The 12,011-nt window shown below is 48.1% G+C and overlaps 1 protein-coding gene and 1 long non-coding RNA gene across 3 annotated transcripts in view; one reads left to right on the top strand and one right to left on the bottom strand.

Moving 5' to 3' along the window:
* The window catches only part of Zfhx3 (zinc finger homeobox 3), a 234,412-nt gene that overhangs the window by 170,803 nt on the left and 51,598 nt on the right, over positions 1-12,011 (top strand). The gene's annotated exons all lie outside the window — the stretch shown is intronic.
* The window catches only part of LOC104854057, a 182,112-nt gene continuing 180,889 nt past the window's right edge, over positions 10,789-12,011 (bottom strand). For both annotated transcript variants that reach the window (XR_777967.2, XR_777966.2), the window contains exon 4: positions 10,789-10,930. This is a non-coding gene — a long non-coding RNA (uncharacterized LOC104854057). The remainder of the gene's footprint in view (positions 10,931-12,011) is intronic.

A 12,011-nucleotide genomic window follows, 5' to 3' on the forward strand; every position in this document is an offset into this window, starting at 1 on the left:
CCTCTTCTGTCAGGTCTCTGTTGGTCTCCACCCCACGAGGGTGATACCTGGCTGGGCCATGGCTCTCTGCTCCCTGAGTTGGTTTGTTCAGTCTTCTGTGAATATGGAAGTGCTGATGTTCTACTTGGAAAAGTGTCGCTTTATTTATAAATGAGAGGAAATGTTTCCACTGTTTATCCTAGAAGCTATGAGCTGTGCTTTCAAATGCTGAAAATTCTGTCCCTGATCACAGCCTCAGTCAGGCTCCTGTGCTCTGTCACTGCCTGGGCAAAAGCTGCTTTTTTCCCCCCACAACATTTGCTTGCTACCAATCTGTGTGGCTTCTAACTCTGTCCCTGAATTACATGTCCCTACTTGCAAAGTTTATTAGTAATATTAGCACCACTGAATAGTGTAGTGATAGTGATTTTCTTCCTGTTTTAATTAAAACAAATTTTGTTTTGTTTTGTTTTGTTTTTAGAAAGAAGCTTGGAATAATATTTCACGCTGCTTCCTTTGGGGCCAAACTCCAGTTAGTCATTGGAGAGCCTGTCTTGAGAGTTAGGTGTTCTTTATGATTCCTTCCCAAACGGCGGGCCCACCTGAGCGTGTCCTCTGCTCTTATGATAATACTGGTGTTTCCTAGTCATTGGTGGCCTGTCTCTAAACTCACAGTTTTGTGGATCCACCCCCTGTCCCTAGTTCCCTGAGCTTTTCCTCAAACTACCTGCGAAAGATTCGTTGTTGCAGCAGAAATTTTTCTTCCACTTGTGGCTGTGTTGTTGATATAGGACAGGTACTATTGAAGTGATTTATTCTGTGCATTTCACATTAAACTACCACTTACATGTATGGATTTACTGAATACTTGGTAGAGATAAATAGTGGCTGTCCCTAAGTGCTGAGTCCTTTTCCATTCTGGAGCTTGGGACTTCAGATGAGTGGATGATATCTTCATACAGAGACTGTGTTTAGAGTCACTGAATGAGGTGGGCGCCATTGAGTGTGGCCAGCATGTATGACTGTGGTTGGGGGGTCCTAGGGGGCTGGGAATGCACCCAAGGGTGGGCTGAGGGCTGATGCTGGCGTCTGTGTTTTTAGGTTGGTCCCATCATTGCCTACAGTGCTCTCCAGAGTCCAGACTTGGACTGAACGCTTTCTATTAATGCCTCGTCTCGAAGCATCTGATTTCTCCAGCACTGTTCACTGTAATGGTTTCCTTTCCCCTTTCCTTCTGGCTCATGTACCCCAACATGCATAGCACTGTTGTCAACACCAGATGATGAAAAAATGACTTTGAAATGGGAGGGTCGGTGGAATTGTTTTTGATAGATCGAGCCCCCCGTGCAGAGAGATCGGAGGCCTTCAGTTGAGAGCTGGGTACCCCAAGTAAAGGCATGTTTGACATGGCTCTGTCTTCTACCCAGAACAACCAGGGAACAGAATGGCAGCCGCTGGCCAGGAATTGATTGCATTAATTGATATGCCAATAAGAGAGCTTGTTACATCCGCCATTGGTTAGGAGGCCAAGCTAACAAGTCCACTGATCAATGGCTCCAATAAAGGTTTCATCCATTAATGAGCAACATGGTAATTAATGTTATCCATAAACCAGTTAGTTTGGCTAGCTAATGCGCCAGTTAGTGCTGTGAGTGGCAGTGCCAAAAGTGGGCAGGTGACCACTCTACGTGGCAGGGATTGGGTCTTAGGCAGCAACAGAAAAGAGCCTGACCCTCGGGAGAGTTTGTTGCAAATGGAGAGAGAGTAAAGAAAACACAGGGATTCAGAGCCCCTGCCCCTGGCAGAGAGAAGGCAGGAATGGAACACAGCGGAGCCCTGCTCTTGGCCCGTACCTGCTGGGCAGGGAACCGGCTGCGCTTTTCTCTTCCAACTGTTTGAGCTGCACAGCTTTCCCACGCGAGTCTCTGAGGGGCTGTTAGGGGTGTAATGGAATGACTGAGTTCCCAGGTCACTCTGGTCCCAGCTGGGCACACTGGCCCCAGGGACTCCCCCATTGGTAGCTCGCACGCACTGCCCCTCGCTCCTGGAGGGCGGGCCGCAGCCTCTTCTGGGAACCATGAGAGAGTGGTAAAGTAATTAAGTTCCCCCACCGCCATGTTTCATTAGGAAGAAAAATTTTGCTAGAAGAGAGGAAAGAAGGAGAAACAGATGATCTGAAGCTGTGCCTTTTCCTTTCCCCTGGCTTTTTGAAATGACATCAGTGGGTTGTTTGCCAAGCATAACCTGGCAGCCCGGCAGCTCTGCCTGACTGCCTGAGATTTCTGGGGACCGTGCAGCTCTCCAGCTCCAGCCGTGGCAGCGTGCCAAGGTGACGTTCCGTGACTAAGCAGAAACAAGGGAGAGGGAGAGAGGGAGGAAGAAGGTATGTGTGGTTGGGGAGCTGGGGGAGAGAGTGGTCCCGGGCAGGGTGTGACTTGGGGAGAGGAGGAGGCGTGTCTGGGGGGCACCTGATCAGGAGGGCGGGTGTCAGGGCAGCACACTGGCCGGCCAGGAAGGCTCTCTGTGGCAGCGGGGTGGGGGTGGACACAGGGCAGAAGCCACAGATCCAGCCTGGGAAGAGGCTGAAGGGGTCTGACTTAGGAGGGAACCAAATGAGCCAAAGTGAAGGTGACAGCCCAGAGGGCCTGGAACCTTTGAGGAGGAGGCCGAGGAAGCTTTTATCAGCACCAGGCCTGAGCATCTCTGCAGTGGAGTTTCCTTTGCATTGTTAGGTATTGACCCTCAGAGACCCCTTGTGGATTCCCTAATTGAAAATTAATACGAGATCAATGCCATGGGCAATTTGCATATTGATCATAAACAACTTTGAAGGCACCGAGTGTGCGGTGGATCAATAGGGCTCCTGAATAAGCTGTAGAGGGAGCACCTCCCAATACAATGCACTCCGAGAAAGGTTAATGATTTGGGAAGTTCGTAACTGCTTGGCTCGGGATCGCCCCCATACCGCACAGCATCCGCAAGAGCAATTAGTCCCAGGCCTGAGCTGCCTCCTGGGGTCCCCCTCAGCCCCTCCCCGGGGCCCAGAGGAGGATGACTGTGCGGGTGTGAGGGAGGGGGCTGGCAATGAGTGCTTTTACAGTTGCCTTTTTTGGAGATGGATAAGTCTTGGGGCAGTTTATTCTGGGAAGTGTACTGTAAAAGGCAGCAGCCAAGTTTGGCTCCAGTGATTGTTCTGGCCCCTTCCCCAAAACATAGTTCTCCTGGTGAATGGAATGGAAGAGGGAGGAATCTCGCCCTAGCCAGCCTCTTCCTTCTCTTCCTTCTCCTTGTGCTTCTGATCAATGCAGAACCCACATTATTGTTTCCTTTAAGCTGGGATGGCGTTGGCCCTGTTTGGCCCCCTGTTCATTCAGGTCCCATCTTCTGGCTTTTATTTCCTTGCCCTCAGCCATCACTTATGCACCCCTGGGTTGTGCCTTGTTGTACCTGCTCTGACTTGAGGCCTTGCCTTTCTGCCCCTACAGGATCCCTGACAGGCCTGGCCCCTTTTACCTGCTGCCTGGCCATTACCTGTGTATTCCTTTGCCACCTCCTACTCCCCACGTGCATCTGGCCTAAATCCAGCGTCTTTACTCTCTTGGCCAGAGAAACAGCATATGGGCCAGCTGCCTGTGGGTACTCCAAGCTCACCCATTAATGTTTAACAGCAAAGCCCAGGACAGTCAAGAGCGTACCCTCTTAGTCTGTCCTGGAGCTCCCAGCACACCTTGCTACAGCCCGTCCTAGATTAGGGCCTGAGTGCCGTGCTGCTGCCTGCCTGAACCGAGCCACCCAGCTGTAGCTCCCAGGACACGGAGGGTGACTGCACCTGCAGCAGAGAGGGACGCATGTCACTAGGGGGAGACACCTCTTCTGTAGCAGCAAGCTGAACAGACTTTTTTCATAACACCAATCTGAGGAAAAGAAAAGCCACTCATCCTCACCTCCAAATTTATGTTGTACTTGGAAGAGCCAGTCTTAAGGTAGCCCTGGCCTCCTTCCTTGGTTTTATGTGATTTTTGGAATTGACAGAGTCCACTGAAACTCACGCTGGAGGGAGCAGTGTAACTTCACGAAGGGCCATGCAGAAGGGTCAGTAACTGACTTGGCTTGAGGCTGCTGCCGTCCTGAGCCTGAGTCTTTCCCCTCAGGCCTGGTGCTGCGCTCAGCCTCTTGAGTGGACCCTCGGAAACCTGAGGGTCACATGACTGTTTCTGTCCCTTGCAGCCTGTGGCAAAGGATGGTTAATGACCCCTTTCCCTTAAGCTCAGCTCCCTTGGGAAAGGGAAAGAAAGGCTCCAAGTGGTTTTTATCTACATTTGCCCCTGCCTGTCTATCTGTGTTGATACGTTGTGCACAAACATATCCGGAGAAATACTGTGGTCTTTCTGCGGGAAACGCCCACTGGGCCAGTGTGTCAGTATGTACAGATTGTCGCCCATAGAAACAGCTCTGTGATAGGGGATGAGTCAGGACCACAACCATGGCCAGAGAGTGGTAAACTCAGGGCCATATCTGCCTAGAGGAGGTGCTGAGAAGAGCCCCTTGTTGTAACATTTCAGGAGTCCCCATGCCATCGTCAGCAAGGCCCACAGGACTCGCCGCCCAGTCCTGCCTGAGCCCCTGTCTTCCCTACCACTCCCTGCTCCTCCAGCAGGCCAGTTGTCTTCCTCCTAGGGCCTTTGCTCTTGCTCTTCCAGAAAGGCCCACAGGCCGCCCTCTGCGGCTCACACCCTCATTCTCTCAGGTTTGTTTACATGCATTGCCCTCCCCAAACCTCCCACCTTAATCCCCCCTGCTTTATCTGTTGTTGTCCACCAGCATCTGACTTTCCCCAGGCTCCTTTGTTTAGTGGCTTGCTGTGGGCCTCCCTTCCCCCCACCCACACCCCTGCCTGCCCCTGCCCACAAGCACAGTGGCTTTCTCTGTTGACACTTGTACCATCAGGGTCTGGAATAGCTGCTCCATGTGGCTGCGTGGACAGACAGCAGAGGCAGAAGTCTGTGTCCTCCTCAGAAACCCACAGTGGCAGCAGGAAGGTAGCCATTAAGAGCACAGGGCCTAGTATGCCCTTTGTCATCTCCTAGCTCTGTGACTCTCAGCAGTCATTTATCTTCTCTGAGCCTCAGTTTCCTCATCCACGAATTGGGAGTACGAATACATCCATGTGAGTTGGGTGATGGTTGTGTGGTTACCCTTCTTCTTACTAGACACTTAGTAATGTGGATGCATCCGGGGCTTGCTAGGCCTACAGTGTTGGTTTCCACGGTTGGTGTCGCTGCACTGAAGGGCTGCACAACCAGGACGAAAGGAGTGTAGCCTCACTCTCACTTGGCTCCTTCCTTCATTTTTCACTTTGCCATTAAGACATTTGTGATTGGGTCCAAGAAAAGGGCATTGGGAGCTCAGGCTTCTGGAGCAGAATGTGGCGTCCTGACAGGGGCAGGGTGGGGAGCATTCGGGCCTGGTGTGGCTGCAGCCCTGGCAGCCCAGCAGATGGGCCCGCGCATGTGATTACTTCATCACAGAGTCTTTCATTGACTTGGCTGAGCTCTGCTGATGAACTGAAACTGGGGATAAGAGCACATAATTGAGGGAAATAAATTCCCCTCACAGGCCTGGTGTGGCCAGGAGTATGAATATGCTTCCTTTGGGTATGTGTGTTTGCGGGTGAGGTGTAGGTCCAGGTCTTCTGCTGCTTCTGTTCTCTTGTCTTTTTGACCCTTACAGGCAATGGTGCAGGGTCAGGAGAAGGGAACAGCCTTTCCAGGCCTGCGTCTGTCTCCCCTGCTTGTCACTGTTACTACAGACACAGGTCTCCTGTGTTTGCAAGTTGCCCCCTTTGCATCTGCCTGGGGGGTGGATCCCGCTAGGGCTCCCCTCGTTTCCCTCATATATTTGTTCTTTCTTTCCCTCCCCCCACTCCCTTCATCTGTTACCACCTTCAGTTTGGTCTCCGTCCTCTCTTGGATCTGAAAATGAAAAAGGGGAGGCACTGTTGCTGCCCTTCTTCGTAATTGAAATTGCATTTCATTTATCTGGACATGAGGCAGGGAGGGAGTGGGACAGAGTTTTCCGGGGCAGTCGACCATTTGCAGCGGATTCATCACAGAGCCAGGCCTGAAGATACCAACCCATAAATACATCGAAGCGAAATCGGAGTCTTTGCATAAATGAAACCAGGATATCACACAACCAACCACCACATTTAACCATCGCACACATCCGTCCTCCTGCAGTGCATTTCGAAAACTGAGAAATTAGCAGCTCGAGTCACCAGGGCATCTGAAGTTGGTCATTACTACTCAGTTGTTTACAGCAGAAGTCTCTCTCCTGTCCCTGCAGGATTTTCTGGGCCTTAAGAAACATTTCCAGGAATGTGAGGTCAGCGAGCCATGGGGCCGTGATGCACAGAACGGCTGGCCTGGGGATGCAGGTTGCCTCAGTTACGAGGAGGCATGGGTGTTGTGCATGCAGAGTAGAAGAGCAATGGAGAGCCCTCACTTGACACCCTCTGACCTCAGCTGGTGCAGCTGAATGCTGGAGAGCCAGGACTGAAATTGCAGTCACTTTAGATTATTTGGAGCTAGGAGAGGCAGGGAAAAAAGAGTCTGTTGACTACAGGAAGCTGAATTCTTCCTCGGCTGAAAAGCTTATTAGTGGAAGGGGAAAAAGCAATTACTTAGCTTTTGCTAGTTCTCTGCGCTGGGATTCGGGGCTGTGACAGCAACCCCATCACTAGCGCCTCAGACCTCACCCTGAATTCAGCGTATCTGTGCCCCACGCCATTTGGGAGCAGTGCTTCTGGGATCCCCCTTTCCAGAAGAGCTCAAAAGGGAGATGTGTGTGTGTGTGTGAGTGAGTGAAAGAGAAGGAGAGAGAAAGGATGAACTGTCCGTTGGCCTGTCTTTCACTGCGGCACTTGTATTTGGCGTATCACATTGCTGCTGGGAAGGAAGTTAACAGGGTAGTTTTGACCTAGAAACATGGAGACCTGGCGTGTTAGTGGCTGGTTTTGTCTTTTGAGTATGGGTTTTTTGTTTTGTTTTTGGTGAGCTCATGTTTTTATCCTTGCTATGTTTTTTTTGTCTCAGAATGTTAAAAGAAAAATAGACATTGCTTTGAGCAGCTATAGCTCCACCATTCGGATCATCCACCTCAGTGTCTCAGCTTTCATGGAGGGAAGTTCCCCACGTGTCAGCAGCCAGCAGCAGGTGCCGGGCTTCCCTGTGCAGACAGCCCTTGCTTCTGTGACAGTCAGCGTCACCCGAGCACTTACTCCCTCTGTGCTGCTGTCCTTCATCTTCTCAGGGACTCTCTTTTGGGTACCTCACTGTGTGGCCTTGGAGCCCTGCCCTTCTCTGATCCCCATCTCCCAGCCGGTAGCAGTGAGGTGTTTGGTCACTTTCCCCAACAAAGGTTTTTTCACACAGCCGTGGCCATTTCTCCTTTATAAATTTATTGTACTCAAGTATGTTTATGTGTCTTTTCCTCGCTTGGACTACCCTGCGTTTTTAACATTTTTGTATGTTCTACATATTAAAAATATTTTATTTCCCCTCTTGATTAGCTTTAGATAAATTTTACATAGCTGCATTTTAGTTCATTGATCCTTCTCTTTTTTTCTTGCATTTGTCCCCATTCTTCAGATGACTTCTGTAGATGTTTGCAGTCTTCTGGAACATTTCCTGTTTTTCACAAACTTTTCAGTAAAGTTCTTCAGTCGTTGAGTTAGTCATAAGACTGACTTCCTTTCAGATAGAAATTGATCTGTTTTCTCTACCATAATTTATAAGATAGGATCTTACCAAGGGTTATATTTTTTTTTCAGCTTTCTTATAGATTGCTGTTTAAGTCCTTCTGTGTGAAGACATTGCTTGGTAAGTGGGGAAGCAAACTCACCTTCACACCTCAACTTGTTTCATTTCCTTCCTTTGTAGAAATCTTGGCTTGACAAAGTGAAGCAAGACCTTGCATTTGTTGAAGGTTTCGTGTCCTCATTCTCTCTCTACGTAGTAGGGTCCATATTTCACTTGAAAACAGTTGCTCACTTGTGGAAGCTAGGGAATGATCTTCAAGGATTTCCTTGTCAGAGGATTTCTAGTACTTTCTCCAGTTTCATTGTGAACACAGAAGAATTTAAACATCCGTACTTTGTTCTTTACAATGTAACTGTGCACTACACATTTCTGTAGATCCCTTCTTTATTCCTATCTCAAGTACCAATTCTTTGTCACTAAACTATACTTTTCTGCCCAGATCTTTGATGATTTGCTCATCTCATGGCCACATTTTTTTCCTTTTTTGTTTCATGTATTGTTTTCAAATGTCCCCACCATTAAAGAGTATTAGATCGCTTTGATTGAGATGTATCCCTTGATGATCACTGCTGTTTGTTTTCTGTGCCTTGAGATGTTTTGCTGTATAAATTTGGGGATATACAGTGGATTGTGTTGCTTTTCAAAAGTCGTAAGCCTGCTTTTAGGTCTTAGAAACTCCTTCCAGGAGGAAAAGCTAAACAGATGCGCACAGAATCCTAAGGCTGGTTAGTAGCTCTGGGAGATTTAGAGAGCGGCTGCCATGGCTAAAATCACTGTGAAAGGGATGTGGGGATGGCATTTTATTAAACCCTAGAAGAAGACCTTTTTTATTGCAGAGGATCCAAATTTTTAGAAAATACAGACTTTGGATTCAACCGTTAGCATTACTTTCAAAGCTTTCAAAAAAGAGGAAGAAGATCCAAGAATTTTCTTTGTCTCGATTTCAGCACAGAAGAACCATATGAGGTACCTGTTAAAAACGACAGCTATTTTGTAATTCCATATGCTTTGTCTCCCTACTAGTGCCAGAGAGCTCTTGAAAGTCAACGTTTGGATTTTCTCTGAACCTCGGCTTCCTGCTTTGCTTTCTTTGCAATTATTAGGAACTGTCAACCAAAACATGTTGCCTCTGCTGCCTGTTTCAGACTGATGAAGTGCATTTGGAGACTTGAGGGTTCTGGAGAATGGCCCAGGTTTGACTTTCCACATGTAGGCGCATCATTAAATACGTCGGGTCCGACCCTAAGTGCTGCCGGTAGAGTCAGGCCCTTCTCTGCTTGCACCAGGCGGTGTGTGGTAGGCACCTGAAGACGCCTCAGGGGCTTGGAGGTGGAACAGCGCGTTTTCTGCCCTCTCCGGGATTCGTGCATGTTCTAGCATCACCTCGGTGGACGTGCAAATGGAGGCACTGACCTTTGTGCTTGCTTTCGTGTGGCCAAGGGAGGACAGGTTTAGCCAGGGTTTCTCCTGTCATCTGCAGTTGGCCTGGTTTCTGCTCCTTCAGATTTGGTATGGAAAGTCTAAACCTTTGTCTGTGCTTTGTTTTCATGAGTTGGCTTGTTTTACCAGCTGTACACACAAGTAACTTATGATCCTGCAGAATGAAGCTCCTCGATAGTCCCTGGCTCCGCCATCCACTCGTAGGAGTAAACTATTATTTCTTCCTGACTTCTGTCCTTCACAGGGATAAAGCTGCTTTCTAAATAGGTGAGGGACTTTTCAGACAGACACCAGGGGCTTAAGAGTGAGGAGCAAACAACCTGGGAATTCAGGCCTCTCCTTTGTATGTCGTGGGAGGCATGGTTTTATTTTTCTTGGTTGTATGCTACTTGTTTTGATGGTAACTTTTGCCTTCAATTTGATTTTTGGCATCTTGTCACACACAAAAGAATTTGCGCTGCAGTTCCCTCTGCCGTTGTCACATTGCCTCTCCCTGGCACGAGAAGCTCCCTGGGTCTGCACCGCTGCTCTGCACTGCTCCTTCCCTTGCTGTGGTTCGTGTGTAGATTGCATCCATCACCACTGACGTTCCCGGTACAAGAGCCATCCCACAAGATTTCGCTCGTACCCATTAGGTTCCAATCACCATCATTTAATATCACTTCTGGTACATCCTGTTCATTTCCCATACACCTTCCTTTGTACACAGTTGCTTAAGTACTCTTACAGGCCATCCCGCCTTCACTTTTTTCATCCATGTATTTCAGATATTTTCCAATAAAAAAAAAATATATAGATTATTTTCTTCCTCTTTTTTTTTTTTTTTTTTTTCATTAAGCATAAGATCTTTCTCTGAGAAGCCAAGTCAGTTTTGGCTTAGAGATACCAGTCTTTAATGAAAACTGTTAAAATTTTTTTTAATTTACTCTGTTTCCATCAGTCATGTATGTTTATCTGTCTTGCCTCCTCCTTCTCCCCCAGCTGCAGAAGCTTGGCAGTGTTTATTTCAAGCACGGCGTTATTGAAAGACAGATGCTCATAGGGACTGCTCAGGCTTTGCACCTGGGTGTTGAGCAGGTTGCAGGCAAATCTGTTCTCTTGAGAAATGTCCCTTTCTGTACAGGAGGGAGGATAGGGAATGCGGGTACCCATCAGAGAGCTCCCCCAGTCGTGACCCTACATCCAGGCACACTAGTGATTCCTTCAAACCCCAAACTGCTTCATTCTGAGGAGCCCCTTCCTCAACCTTTGAGAACCTCCTCTTTCTACTAACTCCGGCAATTTTTTCCTGTACCTATCGAATATTTTACCATTTCCTCTCTCCTACCCTCTATTCCCCAGTAATGTACTGAGTTAGAATCATTAATTTTCCAAACTAGTCTGTGTTCACCAGACTGGAGAGGGGCACCCTTCTTGGTATCAAGGACTTTCTGATTTTGCATACCTCATTCCAGAATATTCCAGTTGGGTGTGAGGTTAAACTGTGCAAAATACTGTTTAAAAGAAAGGAGAAAAAGAGAAAAGAACTTGTCAAAATGCATTTGTTCGATCACGTTTTAAATGAAGTACAATTGAAGGTAGTTTTTGTCCAAAGGAAGGAAAAACCCCTGCAAATCCGCTGAGCTCCCAGAGAGCGTTCCTCCTTTGTCGTCGTACTGACATTGAAGTGTAATTTTTCATGGTTATTTGGACTGGAAAATGGGGGGGAAAGGGAGAGATGGGTCTGCGATTATTTCCCATAAATGACAACACAATCACATCACGCTCGGCTACAAACATGCTCAGGGAATTTGCCTTTTTTTACATTTCATGTGTGAAAGTAACAGCAACAATCATGGCTCTGTAGAAATCCAAGGGAACTAATCCCTGCTGAATTTAGCTTACTTCAGAGTGCTGGGACCTAGCTGGGTTTCTTATTTAGTGTGGATTCCGAGACCATTTCAGGGTTGGGTTTTTATTTTACAAACTGGAACTCAAACCTTTCAGTTATTCTTTTTTTTTAAACCTTCCTGTGAATAACCACCAGGCGAGTCAGCGACATATTTAGTTCCGTTGTGCTTTGTCGCCACACATCTGCTTTTATCCTTTCTGGATTTCTGCAGGGGGCAGCCCAGGTACTTTTGCTAAGAACACAGATAAATGGAACTTGTTGCAATACTGGCTTTAGGCGTTTCCTCCCTTTTTCTCCTCTCTTGACCCCCACCCACCCCCTTAATTCTAGTGTGGTTTTGAAAAACAGTTTGAGTGACCAGGCGGCCTTGCCTGAGAGAGGAAAAATGGCAGGACTCGTCCCTCACCACACAATGGCAGCATTTTTCGCTCCCCGCTCTGGTGTTGTGTGCTGTTCCCACAGAAGGGACAGCTCAGAGCAGGTACATTTTCTCTGGGAGGACTTCGCTGCTTTGGACCCACAGCACGCTGTTTGCTGTCAGTGTTCAGGTTGGAGGTGAAGTTAGGTACAAAGGGAAATGGAGAGGATCCCCGGCTTGTGTTCTTGTGGAGCTAGACCTCACTGTACCCAGCAGGGACTGACATGCAGGCTGCAGCTCAGGCCCAGCCTTCCCGAGCTGCCTCTGGCTGCACAGTCCCCATTTTTCTTGTCTCTGTAAACAGTGGCAAGATCTTCAAATATACAAAAGCATAAATGGTCTCTATTCTCCAATTAGTCATTTTTAATAATACCCAGAGTTACTTTCAGCGTGTTGATTCTTATAGCCTGATGCCAGAAGAGAGGGTCAGCAGGGTGGGGGGGTGGGCAGGAAAGAAAGTCAG

The sequence above is a fragment of the Fukomys damarensis genome, unplaced genomic scaffold (genome assembly GCF_012274545.1).
Source record: "Fukomys damarensis isolate Sample0158 unplaced genomic scaffold, DMR_v1.0_HiC HiC_scaffold_32, whole genome shotgun sequence".
In the NCBI taxonomy this organism is placed as follows: Eukaryota; Metazoa; Chordata; class Mammalia; order Rodentia; family Bathyergidae; genus Fukomys; species Fukomys damarensis.